The following is a 13,772-nucleotide window of genomic DNA, read 5'->3' as shown; positions in this document are numbered from 1 at the left end:
GTAGATAGATATTGAAGTACAAAAGTTGTGGTATATTTCTAAAATCTATGTTTATTACTGGAAAATTATGTTTTGTACTAACTGTAAAAGGCTACACTTGTTCTCTGAAAGCCAACTGGAAGCAGTTGATTGTGGGTGTGTGAAAGTGTTTCCTAACCCATAATATGAATTTCATTTAGTGACGCTCTTATAAGGCTTGCATATCTGATTTATGTGGAAGGTAACCCGGCTGACTCCAGGTTACAAACACCCAACTTACAAGCATGCCTTACATACAAATGAGGTCCCATAATATAATAAGATACAAAAGTCCAATGTACAGTATGTATACTTGTTCATTCCTCCAAACAGCAAAACTAGTTTCCCCTCTCTTCTCTCTCCTCTTTCAGTAATTATTCTTTCATATCAGTCTTGTGTTTCTGATGTTATCATTATAATACTGTAAAGATATAATTACCATATTAAGTGATTTTGTGTATTTTCTGACTTTCAGACAAAATTGACCGAAGGATGAATGTAAACAACAAAACTCATTCCGTATCTAGGAAAGGATTGTAGCTAACCAGAGGGATTTTTGCCCAATAGTAGTCAAAATCAGAGTCAGAAGCAGGTTATTCTCACTGACGTGGACCATGAAATGTGTTGTTTTGTAGCAGCCGTGTAGTGCAAGACAAAATAATACTACAGGTGCCAATGATAAATAAATAAATAAATCATGTAAAGAGAAATAGTGTTCACGGATTTATGAAACATTCAGAAATCCTGGGAAACAGTTGTCACTAATGTGTCTTCACACTCCTATACCTCCTCCTTGATAGTAGTAATGAGAAGAGGGCATGTCCATAATTATGGAAGCCACCATCGATGGTGGTGGTGGGCAGGGAGCTTGTGCCTATGATATGGCTGGCTGAGTCTACAAAACAATGCAGCCTCTTTCAATCTGGTACATTTGAGCCTGCATACCATGCGTTGTGCATTCAGCTACAACGTTCTCTACCGTACATTCGTAGAAAGTTGCTAGATTCTTTAGTGTAGTGGTCGCCAACCTGTTGATCGCAATCGACTGATTGATCTTTGAGACTTTCTCAGTAGATCCCGAAAAAAAAAGAAAAATAAATACATAAATGCTGTTGAGAGATTGTTTCCGGGTTGCGGGTTTTAGTTCCGCTCTTTCTGCCCAGTGCGCATACGTGTCGCTCCCCTGCACTACACAGTGTAATTCAGTGGTCCCCAACCACCGGGCCGCGAGGAAACAATATGAGTCAGCTACACCTTTCTTCAGTCCCTGTCACACCACTGCTGAACTTGAAAGCATGCGAGGGCATCAGTCGCCTAAACGCTGTGATACCCTCGCGCCAGGGATCACTGGTTGGCCTCGCGTGACCAGTGGGAAATGCCGTTGCTACCGACCTGGTGCATGGACAGATCGACGCCGCCTCTAAACCTGTTCAGCACACCGAATGTTTGTGGGGAACCCGGTGCTAAAATATTCGCAGACGATCTACTTCAGGCTCAGGGTTCCATAAGTATCAGAGCAGCTACCACGCTGCGATCTACTGAAACAAACTTTTGTCGGCCGATAGATCCTACAAGGGGGGGCGGGCGTGTGCCCTGTCGCACTCCTCGCTCGGTCAGTCGCTCTCTCTGGACTGCGACCGCCGTGGCCCCGGCACAGGGACCTCCGGCCTACCCACGACTAGCTGCACCTGGCCGAGGTGGCAGGCGGTGGGCGGGTAGGAGGCTGGAGTTCCAGCCCGGAGGCTGTCTAATGAGGCAATGAATCCCTCAAAACTGTTTCAGTACCTTGAGTCCAAGCACCCCGCACTGAAAGACAAACGCATTGAGTTTTGTCAGCGGAAAAAACGTGAGCAAGCGGGACAGAAGCTAAGTGCCGAGAGCCGTGAAAACTAAATTGTGGAATAGACTGGACATAAGGAACCTGCTTTGAGTATGGCTCTATTCCGGTCGTGTTTAACACACCCCCCCACCCCCCGTCGGCCGGTCTGCAAGAATATTGTCAATATTAAACCAGTCCGTGTTGCGAAAAAGTGTGGGTATCCCTGGTGTTCATACATTATTTCTACTTCCGGGTTGTGGGGTTTTACTTCTGGTCTTTTCTGTCCCGGTGCGCATGCATGTGACTAATCAATCTGGAGTCGATCTCGCCTTTCACTAAGGCCGAGGTAGGGGATCTTGGGTTTAAAAAGGTTGGTGACCACTACTTTAGTGGCATACCAAATTTCCTCAAACTCCTAATGAAGTATAGTGACTAATGTGCCTTCTTTGTGATTGCATCAGTATATTGGGCCAAGGATAGATCCTCTGAGAATTTGCCATTCAGGAACATCTCAAACACTTCCAAAAATATTTTCAGCTTGACCTTGCATGGTTTCAGCTTGACCTTGCATGGTATGTTCTGCAAATTTCAGCCAGTGAGCAATCTCTTGAGTGATCAGTGATTAAGCAGACTACTGTTGGCTGCTCAAGGTTAGGCCTCAAATTAGATTTTCTTTTGCTATGGGACCATCCAAAGTTGAAGGGCCATGGCCCACTTATTTTCCAGTTCTTCTGTTATCACTTCCCCTGCCTTACTCCTGTTGACTCGAATTTCCAGCTTGGGTAATCAGCAACCCTCGGTAGTACACTCACTTATCAGCTAACATTTCGAGGCTGGAACCTGAAAGTGCTTTGTAATTCCCAACAGTGAATTCTGGCAGGTTTATTGGGAACCCATTTTGGGAAAATCATGATTCATCCATTAAGCTGCAGAAAATACGAGGCAGTAGGTTATTGCTAGAGAAGTGACAAGGCATCAGATGGAGCAAAAGAGACAGCAGATGTGCTTTGATGATTGTTAAAAGCTAAAGAACACAGTGTGAAGTGAGGAACTGAAGCCAATAGCTGTTTGGACTTATCCTTCCCAACGTTGTTAGACTCATTCCTTTTTGTATAACTGGATTCCAGTAATTCTCAGTGCTACCTGATTTTACTGCATAATTCCACTGGATTCAGGGACCTCCTGACGAAGGGTCTCGGCCCGAAACATCGACAGTGCTTCTCCTATAGATGCAGCCTGGCCTGCTGTGTTCCACCAGCATTTTGTGTGTGTTGTTTGGATTCAGGGACCTCTTGATTCTTCAATTCTATTTTCAAAAATTGCTCTCATTCACAGAATGGCATTTGTTGTTCTTGCTGATTACAACCCAACACTAAATCACTCCATTCCTGAAGTCTTACATGAGAGGCTTGATTTTATGCTCTTAATGCTCTTTCTAAACTCCCTAGATTTCAATTGCATTCTCAACCTTCAACTTTATCACCCAATTCCATCAGCATGCCGTACACTCCACCCATCCTTACTCCACTGCAGATTTATACGAATGTCCATTTAACTTGAAGCAGTATTGTAGAAGGTCCGTGACTAATTCAGCAGACGTCCTGTATGACCTCAAGTTCTACCCCTTCTTGAGACCAGCTTAATGTAGCAAATACTTTGAAGTTCTGGAGAATACCTCGATACCAATACAACCAAGATACAAAAGTTTTAAGTGGTAAACTCACAGGGAATTAGAACCTTTTAGAAATAAAATGCATTATGTCTTTCAAACTAAAGCCCATTTTATATAGCATAAAAAACTATTTACTGAAGGAAAGCTTTATCTGTGAATAATAAATCATTTCAGCACTAATTGCAAAGATAATCTAGATACAGTTCAATAATCGTTTCCTTCAAAAGACTTATAATGGCGCCATAAACTTAAGTAAACTTTTCTTATGTATTACGCTATTGGTTGTGCGAAACACCGGTCAGGAAATATAGATTTCAGTTCAACAAAGATAGCATTATGCTTGCTTTGTTGTAGTATTACCAATTGAATATACATTAATTGAATAAAAAAAGCAAGATCTGATCCATTATTCACACAAAGCTTGCAAATGACAAGTAAAATAGAATATTTGTTTTTCATCTGCACATTCCATGCCTGTGAACTAGGATAGAATTCAGCTGTGTTTCTAAAATGATAATGCATTTTTAGAGACATAAAGGGATTCATTTGGTTATTTAAACAATAGCTTTCACTAATCCCATATTATGTTCCATCTAGGATGTTTGGAATCATCTGATCCATTCAGCAAATGTCCACAGACCAGGCAGGTCATGATGTAAATCAGCCTGACACAAATTCAAGTTCAAGTTTAATTATCATTCAACCATACATGAATACCCATGAATACAGCCAAAGGAAACAGCATTCCTCTGGGGCAAAAGTGCAAGACACAGCACAAGGCACATATAAGATAGCAAGTAAACATACAGTCATACAAAATATATATATATGTAGCCTAAGTCCCTGAGTGATATGCCCTGTAAATTGATAGTGCATGGGTGTAATTGGTAAGAACAAGCTGTTCTCAGCAGTTCACAGATCACTGTACACATACATTCCAGCTTGTCATTCCAACTATCGAACACCAGATGGCAGCACTGACAGGAGGGGGGTCAGCCTCCAACCCAGAATGGATTCCATGCTACACTGCCTCCAGCATCTTGGACTGCTGCAACAGGCAAGCCTACGGCTTGGGACCTAGTCCTCGTTGCAACTTAGGCCACACAGCTCTTCCGCCATCTGTCTCTTCAATAAATAAGGGAAATAGTCTTGCAGCGTTATACATTACCAATGTCTAACAGGGTCTTGTGATAGTGACAAAAACATCCAAGGCAATCATTTGCTGTTAGACTGCACACTGCCTTCACACACCGATTCCGATGCCTTCCAGTAGCATACAAAATCATGGTCTGCACCAAGTACAGCTCATCCACCATCAAGTATCTCACTGATGGGGTAGACCTGCAGTTTCTGAAGGTCTTAAAGTTCAGTATTATTTTGAATGTTTAAAAAACACAATATCACATTTGCTTGGCCCCTGAGAGACCACTGTATTGAAATGCACTGCCATCTTACCAGAAGAGCTCTTATCTTGGAGCCTCACAGTACAATAGATAAACTCTTTTGAACTTTCACAGATGAACTTTTATTAATCAGTAAAAAGCACTCATTCCGAACAATAATATTTAAATGGTAATCAATTACTGGCAAATAGCTGCTGGACAATCCCTTATGTTTCTTTAATTAGTAGAGAGAAAATGGGACATCTGTGGCATTCATATTTGAAGATGAATCCCTGAATGTTGTCCCATCCATGACTCAAAGTAGTCCTGAAAGCACTTCTCACCTCTGGTGCTGTGATCATTAGTCTCTGTCTTTACACGAGGAGTGGAAATACAGCCAGGTGATCGGACCATCCAAAGTGTGAGCATTTGATGGCATGGTAAGCTTTCTCGATGGTGGTGTAGCAGTGGTCAAGTGTATCAGCTCTTCTGGTTCTGTAGTGATAGGTTGGTGGTAGTTGTGTCAGAGACCTCTTCAAGCTAGCCTGGTCATGTTTAAAAATCAAATTTAATTTTGATTCTATCCTTCTGTACTTGAATTGATAGGACTTCCACAAATAGCTTACAAGGCTTTACCTCATTACCATTAGCAGATTTAAAATCCTAATTTTTGAAGTTTTTCCTTTAATAACTGGCATTTATAAAATGGCATTTTGTTACATTTGATTTCTGCATCTCATGTGTTGTTGACCTATCACTTATTAACATTCTCACGTAAATTCTTGAGGATAATGTTTAACTTTTAGGAAAACTATCAATAATAACTATCAATAATAATGTGTTGTTGACCTCTACTTTTTGTGATTTTTATTAACGACCTGGATGTGGGGCTGGAAGGGTGGGTTGGCAAGTTTGCAGACGACACAAAGGTTGGTGGTGTTGTAGATAATGTAGAGGATTGTCGAAGATTGCAGAGAGATATTGATAGGATGCAGAAGTGGGCTGAGAAGTGGCAGATGGAGTTCAACCCGGAGAAATGTGAGGTGGTACACTTTGGAAGGACAAACTCCAAGGCAGAGTACAAGGTAAATGGCAGGAAACTTGGTAGTGTGGAGGAGCAGAGGGATCTGGGGGTACATGTCCACAGATCCCTGAAAGTTGCCTCACAGGTTGATAAGGTAGTTAAGAAAGCTTATGGGGTGTTAGCTTTCATAAGTCAAGGGATAGAGTTTAAGAGATGCGATGTAATGATGCAGCTCTATAAAACTCTAGTTAGGCCACACTTGGAGTACTGTGTCCAGTTCTGGTCGCCTCAGTATAGGAAGGATGTGGAAGCATTGGAGACGGTACAGAGGAGATTTACCAGGATGTCGCCTGGTTTAGAGAGTATGGATTATGATCAGAGATTAAGGGAGCTAGGGCTTTACTCTTTGGAGAGAAGGAGGATGAGAGGACACATGATAGAGGTGTACAAGATATCAAGAGGATTAGACAGAGTGGACAGCCAGCGCCTCTTCCCCAGGGCACCACTGCTCAGTACAAGAGGACATGGCTTTAAAGTAAGGGGAGGGAAGTTCAAGGGGGATATTAGAGAAAGGTTTTTCACTCAGAGAGTGGTTGGTGCGTGGAATGCATTGCCTGAGTCAGTGGTGGAGACAGATACACTAGTGAAGTTTAAGAGACTACTAGACAGGTATATGGAGGAATTTAAGGTGGGGGGTTATATGGGAGGCAGGGTTTGAGGGTTGGCACAACATTGTGGGCCGAAGGGCCTGTAATGTGCTGTACTATTCTATGTTCTGTGTTCTTAATAATCCTCGTTTCCTTTTCTATTGATGTCAGGGAAGGTTAAGGCATTCTCCTTGATTTAGTAAATGCAGTGGCATTTCACCTTCTGATCAGGTCAGAAATCTTATAGACAAAATACTTCAGATGAACAAGTAAGAAAGTTCATGGAGATCTGAAGGGTAAGTTTATCACACAGAGGATGATACCCCTCATACAATCTCTTCTCCCTCCTGCCATCTGGGAAAAGGCTCCAAAGCATTCAGGCTCTCATGACCAGACTATGTAACAGTTTCTTCCCCCAAGCTATCAGACTCCTCAATACCCAGAGCCTGGACTGACACCTTGCCCTATTGTTATGTTTATTACTTATTGTAATGCCTGCACTGTTTTTGTGCACTTTACACAGTCCTGTGTAGATCTGTAGTCTAGTGTAGCTTTCTTTGTGTTTTTTTTTACGTAGTTCAATCTAGTTTTTGTACTGTGTCATGTAACACCATGGTCCCGAAAAACGTCGTCTCATTTTTACTATGTACTGTACCAGCAGTTATGGTTGAAATGACAATAAAGTGACTTGACTTGACTTGACTTGACTTGACTTGACTTGATCTGGATCTGGATCGAACTGCCAGCAGAAGGAAAGTATTGAAAACATGAGGCAGCAGACCTAGGAATACGTCACAGTGAAAGATGTAGTTTTACTCCATATCTGACCCTTACTGGAACTCATTTGGTAGGTTGATTGTTCTTGTATTTCTCATTTTATTAGGGTCTGGAGAGTGGTCTTTGAATAAACAGTGTAGAAGATAAAAACTGAATTTATTTACAGCTTTGATTGTAGCAGATTTAGGAGATGAGGAAAGACCTTCCTGGAAACAGGAACAAGAGAAAATCTGCAGATGCTGGAAATCCAAGCAACACACACAAAATACTGGAGGAAACCAGTAGGCCAGGCAAAAAAAAAGTACAGACCACGTTTTGGGCCAAGACCCTTTGGCAGGACTTCCTGGAAGTATGCCTTTAGACAGGAGATCCCTTTACGCCAATCAGTGAGTATCTAGGGCTTATAATAAATCTCATTAAGAAGATAGTTTAAACTATGTCATCACTGATAAATACTGACATTTCCAAGTACCCTTCTGTGCTACTAACTGACCACTGATGGTTGCTTCAATGAAATTATGAAGTAGGGCAGAACTGATGCTATACAGCCATTGTTGGTAGAATCTCAGGTGGTGATGGGAGGGCCTACAGGAGTGAGATAGGCCAACTAACGGAGTGGTGCCGCAGCAACAACCTGGCAGTCAATGTCAGTAAGACGAAAGAGTTGATTCTGGACTTCAGGAAGGGTAAGACGAAGGAACACATACCAATCCTAGAGGGATCAGAAGAGAAGAGAGTGAGCAGTTTCAAGTTCCTGGGTGTCAAGATCTCTGAGGATCTAACCTGGTACCAAAATATTGATGCAGTTATAAAGAAGGCAAGACAGGGGGTATATTTTATTTGGAGTTAGAAGAGATTTGGTATGTCAACAAATACACTCAAAAACTTCTATAGTTGTACCGTGGAGAGCATTCTGACAGGCTGCATCACTGTCTGGTATGGAGGGGCTACTGCACAGGACCAAAAGAAGCTGCAGAAGGTTGTAAATCTAGTCTGTTCCATCTTGGCTACTAGCCTACAAAGTACCCAGGACATCTTCAAGGAGCAGTGTCTCAGAAAAGCAGTGTCCATTATTAAGGACCTCCAGCACCCAGGGCATGCCCTTTTCTCACTGTTACCATCAGGTAGGAGGTACAGAAGCCTGAAGGCACACAGTCAACAATTCAGGAACCGCTTTTTCTCCTCTGCCATCTGATTCTTAAATGGACATTGAACCCTTGGACACAACCTCACTTTTCTTATATATAGTATTTCTGTTTTTTTGCATGATTTTTAATCTATTCAATATACATTTACAGTATAAAGTATACTGAATAAGGTTTATTTATTTATTTATTTATTTATTCTTCTATATTTTTTACACAAGCGTGGCGATGGATAAACACAAGTGCGGAACACGGGCGTGGAGGCAGAGTCTGGAGGCATTATTAACGTAGCGAGCATGGAGTCGGTATCCAGGAGCGATGCTAGACTTAGAATTGGCAGTCCTAAGAATCATGAAACAAAGTTACTCACACCAGAGTCAACCAACAAACTGGCAGCTCCTTGCTGTGGTCACAGGGTTTTTATACTGCATTTGCTGATGGAAAGCAGGTGTTTGTAGTTTGTGGAACCTGGGAATGATTGAAACTAAACGAGGTGATTGAGGCCCAATTCCTGAGGTAAATAGCCAGGTGGGTGATTGCCAGAAGGGACTATGATAATATTATGTATTGCATTGAACTGCTGCCACTAAGTTAACAAATTTCACATCACATGCCAGTGATAATAAACTTGATTCTGATTCTGATTTGGCTGCTGTGGGATTATTTAGATGGAGTAGAGTTTTGCATGAAAAACTCTAAAGGCCTTCGTACTGACTGGTTCACAGCCCCGATGTCAGCCTATTTGATCATCCTTGCTTCCATCATTCTGTGGAAGTCTCTGATGGCAGACCACACTCAGATCCAGAGGACAGAATGGGTATCTTCTTGCTCCTCCAGAGGAAGGAACATTCTAGGGTTTTGTATGATGGATCTGATAGGGGTGAATGATTAGGGACTGCTACTCTGTGAAGTAAGCAGTGATGCAAAAGTTCTGACCTTTTCCTCCTGCCTCCTTTGAACTGCTGGATTTCCCATAGCTTGGGACAATACACCAACATCATTTAGGAGTTTTATTTGCTAACTTGCTTTCCATGGCAGGTTGGCACCTCATCCTTTGTTCCTGCCAATTGAAACTCAGAATTGAGTAGGTTTGCAGTCAGGTTACAATCTTTTTCAAGTTTATATCCAATATATTGCCATTCCACATGTAAGTGAATGTTGTAATTCAGTCCAGTACCTCCGAATTCCCATGTTAGTCTGAGGAGGAAAATATTCAGAGAGCAGATAAAATTATTTTCTACCATACTGCACTGGTTTAATTCCAAGTGTAGAAATTAAAGCAAGGTTATTTTATTTGGTTATGTCAAAAACTCAGATCCACAGAGAATTATATCGTGAAAAATTAAAAGAAAATTACAACTTGAAGCATCAAAAATGTTATTCATTTAAACATTTGGTGTTGCAGTGTTTGCATAATATTTTGGGTATTACCATTTGAAAGATAAAAACACACACAAATGCATTATCTCCTGAGGTTTCGTACAGTCTGCATTACAAAGGGCAAGTGTTTTGCTTAATTTACCTTGGAATATTTGAAGACCTTTTCTTGTGTCTGTTCTACAATATAATACACACCGAAATCCACAACATAAGTCAAATTGAATTTATGATATATATTTCAGTAAATATTTGAAAATCCATATTTAAGTTTTCAGTTGATGTGTTTCAAACCGTCAGAAGTGAATTTTTTCCAATTCCACATTAAATTATTTTGGCTATCATTGCATCTCTGAGCTGATAAAAAAAAACAGTTTATCTTGAATTAATCTACAAAACTAGTTAATGCATGTGCTGGACAATTAATTTATTACATCCTGACAAACTAGCAGGCTTGGTAGCAGTCCCAATATTATCAGAGTTGGATTGCATTCAATATGGGTCATCTTAACCTGTGCTGAATGCAACCATATGGAGCTTATCGTATAAATGCCTTGCAAGTACTTGAAGCACAGCAATTTTTTACTCAACTTTTGACTCTAACATAGAAGCAGAAATGAAAAACATAATGAAACACTGCAGAATAAGTATAAGAGGAGGAAAAATTGGTAAAGGTAAATGAAAATGAAAGAAAGGAAATAAACAGTAGTTTTCTCCATTTGTTTCTTTGGAAAGGAATCAATTCTTTTTCATATTCTTCCCTCTTCAGAGAATACCCTCTAAGTGATTGAGCACTTTTGTTCCGTACTATAGCATACCAAAACATGAAACGTGCATATTTTTCTACAGGCCAGTATCAATAAGGCCATAAATTTAAAATGACTGACCTCCTAAGAATCTGGAAAATATGCTTTGGTTGATTCATTTAAAGTAACCTTTACCTCCCAGCATATGACCACTCAAGGTATTTCTCATCAGTCCATGGTGGAAACTAAAACGCTGCTTTGAAAGTAATCAGATACACTGCTGAGGTGTTTGGGCAGAATACTAATGGCCTGGACCTGCCGCTTGAATCCACTGCTGAGTCTCTACATCAATTTCTCACAGTCTAGTGCACATCTTGGAAATCTGATTCGCAGGACTGACAACAAATATGAATTATCACACAAAGCATCAGCGTCCAACCCCTACCCACAAAAATTCAAAGATGAGCAGACTAAATGGTTGATAGACAGTTGTTTAGAAGAAGAATTAAGTATCTGTTTCAATGTGCCTGACCTTACTTGACTGTTTATCACATTGCATCAGCAACCCTATGCTATTGCCACAGGTACACTTGTCAATTACATCCCAATGGTTTAAACTGAGCTTTAGGCCTTGTGACTGTGATATGCTTAGGTCCTACACCTAGATAGTGCTAATGGCTTTCATGACCGATCACTTCCCTGCTTTGCTCAATCGCTCATAAATGTTTCTGATATGTTAAAACAGTTTGAATGGATTAAAATGATAACAAAAGAAACAAATAAAAAAGATCAAATTTAATCAGGTTTAATGATGTAAGCTATTTAATATCAAATAAATAATAACTATCACGTCTATCTGCACTTACCTTTTTAAATGATTGGGCGGGGGGGGGGGGGGGTCACATACCAAAAAACAGAGAGGACAGATACAGAGTGCATCTGGCCCAGAGGTTCAGGTAAATTAAGTTCCACCTCAACCAGATCCAATATTTTGATGTATAAACAGGAACAAAAGTCAGATATAGGCTTCTGTGAAGAATATCGAGCATCTTTACTATACTATCAAACTAGCAAAAGTGTATGTAGATTAATGTTTAAAAACTTCTGAGCACATGTAAAATAAATGAGTATATTATGACAGAGCCTAAAGATCAAGACTCCAGAGATCAAGACAACTAAGAGGTGGTTGCAGAGGCAGAGAAATGGTTACAAGACTGGAATGAGTCAGCGGACTGGGCCATGTTCAAGAATTCATCTGAGGACCTGAATGATTACACCAGGATCGTTACAGACTTTATCAAAGTAGCTGTGGATAAGTGTGTCCCCACTAAATCATTCAGGGTTTTCACCAATCTGAAGCTCCTGATGAACAATGACATTTGGAATTTGCTGAGAGTCAGATGAGAGGCATTCAAATCTGGAGATCTAGAATGCTACAAGAGGTTGCAGGTATGATCTCTGGAAAGCCATCTCTCAGGCGAAGTGGAGATTCCCAACTAGACTAGAATCAATGAGGGATGCTCGACAGCTGTGGCGGGGTTTGAATGCCATGACCTACAAAGTTAAATCTTGAGACATAGGGGCCAGCAGAGCTTCACTTCCAGATGAGCTCAATGCCTTTTATGCTCACTTGATCACCAGAACAGGGAGGAACCATCACACAGCCCCTTGTCTCCCAATGATCCTTTGGTCTCAGTATCTGAAGATGATGTGTGGGCTGTCTTCAAAACAGTGAATCCAAGGAAAGTACCTGGCCAAGTACTGAAGATCTGTGCTGACCAACTGGCTGGTGTATTCACAGATATCTTGAATCCCTCACTTCGGCAGTGTGTGATACCCACCTGCTTCAAGCAGGTTTTGATCGTAGTGGTGCCGAAGAAGAGTGTGGTAACCTGTCTAAATGACTAGTGTCCTGTGCCACTTACATCTACAGTGATGAAGAGTTTTCAGAGGCTGATGTTGAAGCATACCAGCTCTTGTCTGAGTGGAGACTTGGACCCACTCCAATTCGTCTACTGAAGCAACAGGTGCTCTTCACACAACCCTGGAACATCTGGACAGGATGCTCTTCATCAATTACAGCTTGGAATTTAACACCATCATCCCCTCAAAACTAATCAGTAAACTCCAAGACCTGGGCCTCAATACCCACTTGTGCAATTGGATTCTGGATTTCCTCACAGAGGACCTATCCTGGAACCGTCATATAAATCACATAAGTATAATTGTGAAGAAACCACAACAATACTTCTACTTCCTCGGGAGTCTGCAGAGAGTTGGCATGTTATCAAAATCTTTGGTAAACTTCTATAGATTTGTGATAGACAGTGTGTTTACTTGCAGTTTGTTTACCAGGTTTACAGCCTGGTATGGAAACACCAATGCCTTTGAATGGAAAATCCTACAGAAGGTAGTGGATTCAGTCCAGTATATCATAGGTAAAAACCTCCCAATCATTGAGCACATCTATATAAAACATTGCAATAGAAAAGCAGCATCCATTCTCAAAGATCCTCACAACCCAGGCCATGCTCTTTTCTCACTGCTGCCATCAGGTAGAAGTTACAAGTGCCTCAAGATTTGCACCACCAGGTTCAAGAACAGTTACAATCCTTCAACCATCAGGTTCTTGAACAAAAGGGATAACTGCACTCTTTTAAGGACTCTTGTGATTTCATGCTTGTTATTTATTGCTATTTAGTCATATCTGCATTTGCACAATTTGTTTATAGCTTACAGTTCCTGATGTTTACAGTTTACAGATCCTGTTTACAGTTACTGTTCTACAGATTTACTATGCATGCCTGCAGATAAAGAACCTCAGGGTAGTATGTGGTGGCATGTATGTACTCTGATAATAAATTTTACTTTGAACTTTGAACATCCTCTCAACTTGAGGATGAGAGGTGACCTGAAGAGGTGTATATGATGATGAGGGGCATTGATTGTGTGGATAGCCAGAGGCTTTTTCCCAAGGCTGAAATGGCTAATGTGAGCGGGCATAGTTTTAAGGTGCTTGGAAGTAGGTACAGGGGAGATGTCAGAGGTAAGTTTTCACACAGAGAGTGGTGGGTGTGTGGAATGCACTGCCAGTGAAGGTGGTAGAAGCGGATACAATAGGGACTATTAAGAGACTCTTAGATAGGTCCATGGAGCTTAGAAAAA

The sequence above is a fragment of the Hemitrygon akajei genome, chromosome 3 (genome assembly GCF_048418815.1).
Source record: "Hemitrygon akajei chromosome 3, sHemAka1.3, whole genome shotgun sequence".
Lineage (NCBI taxonomy): Eukaryota > Metazoa > Chordata > Chondrichthyes > Myliobatiformes > Dasyatidae > Hemitrygon > Hemitrygon akajei.
Note: the sequence above shows the minus strand (reverse complement) of the source record.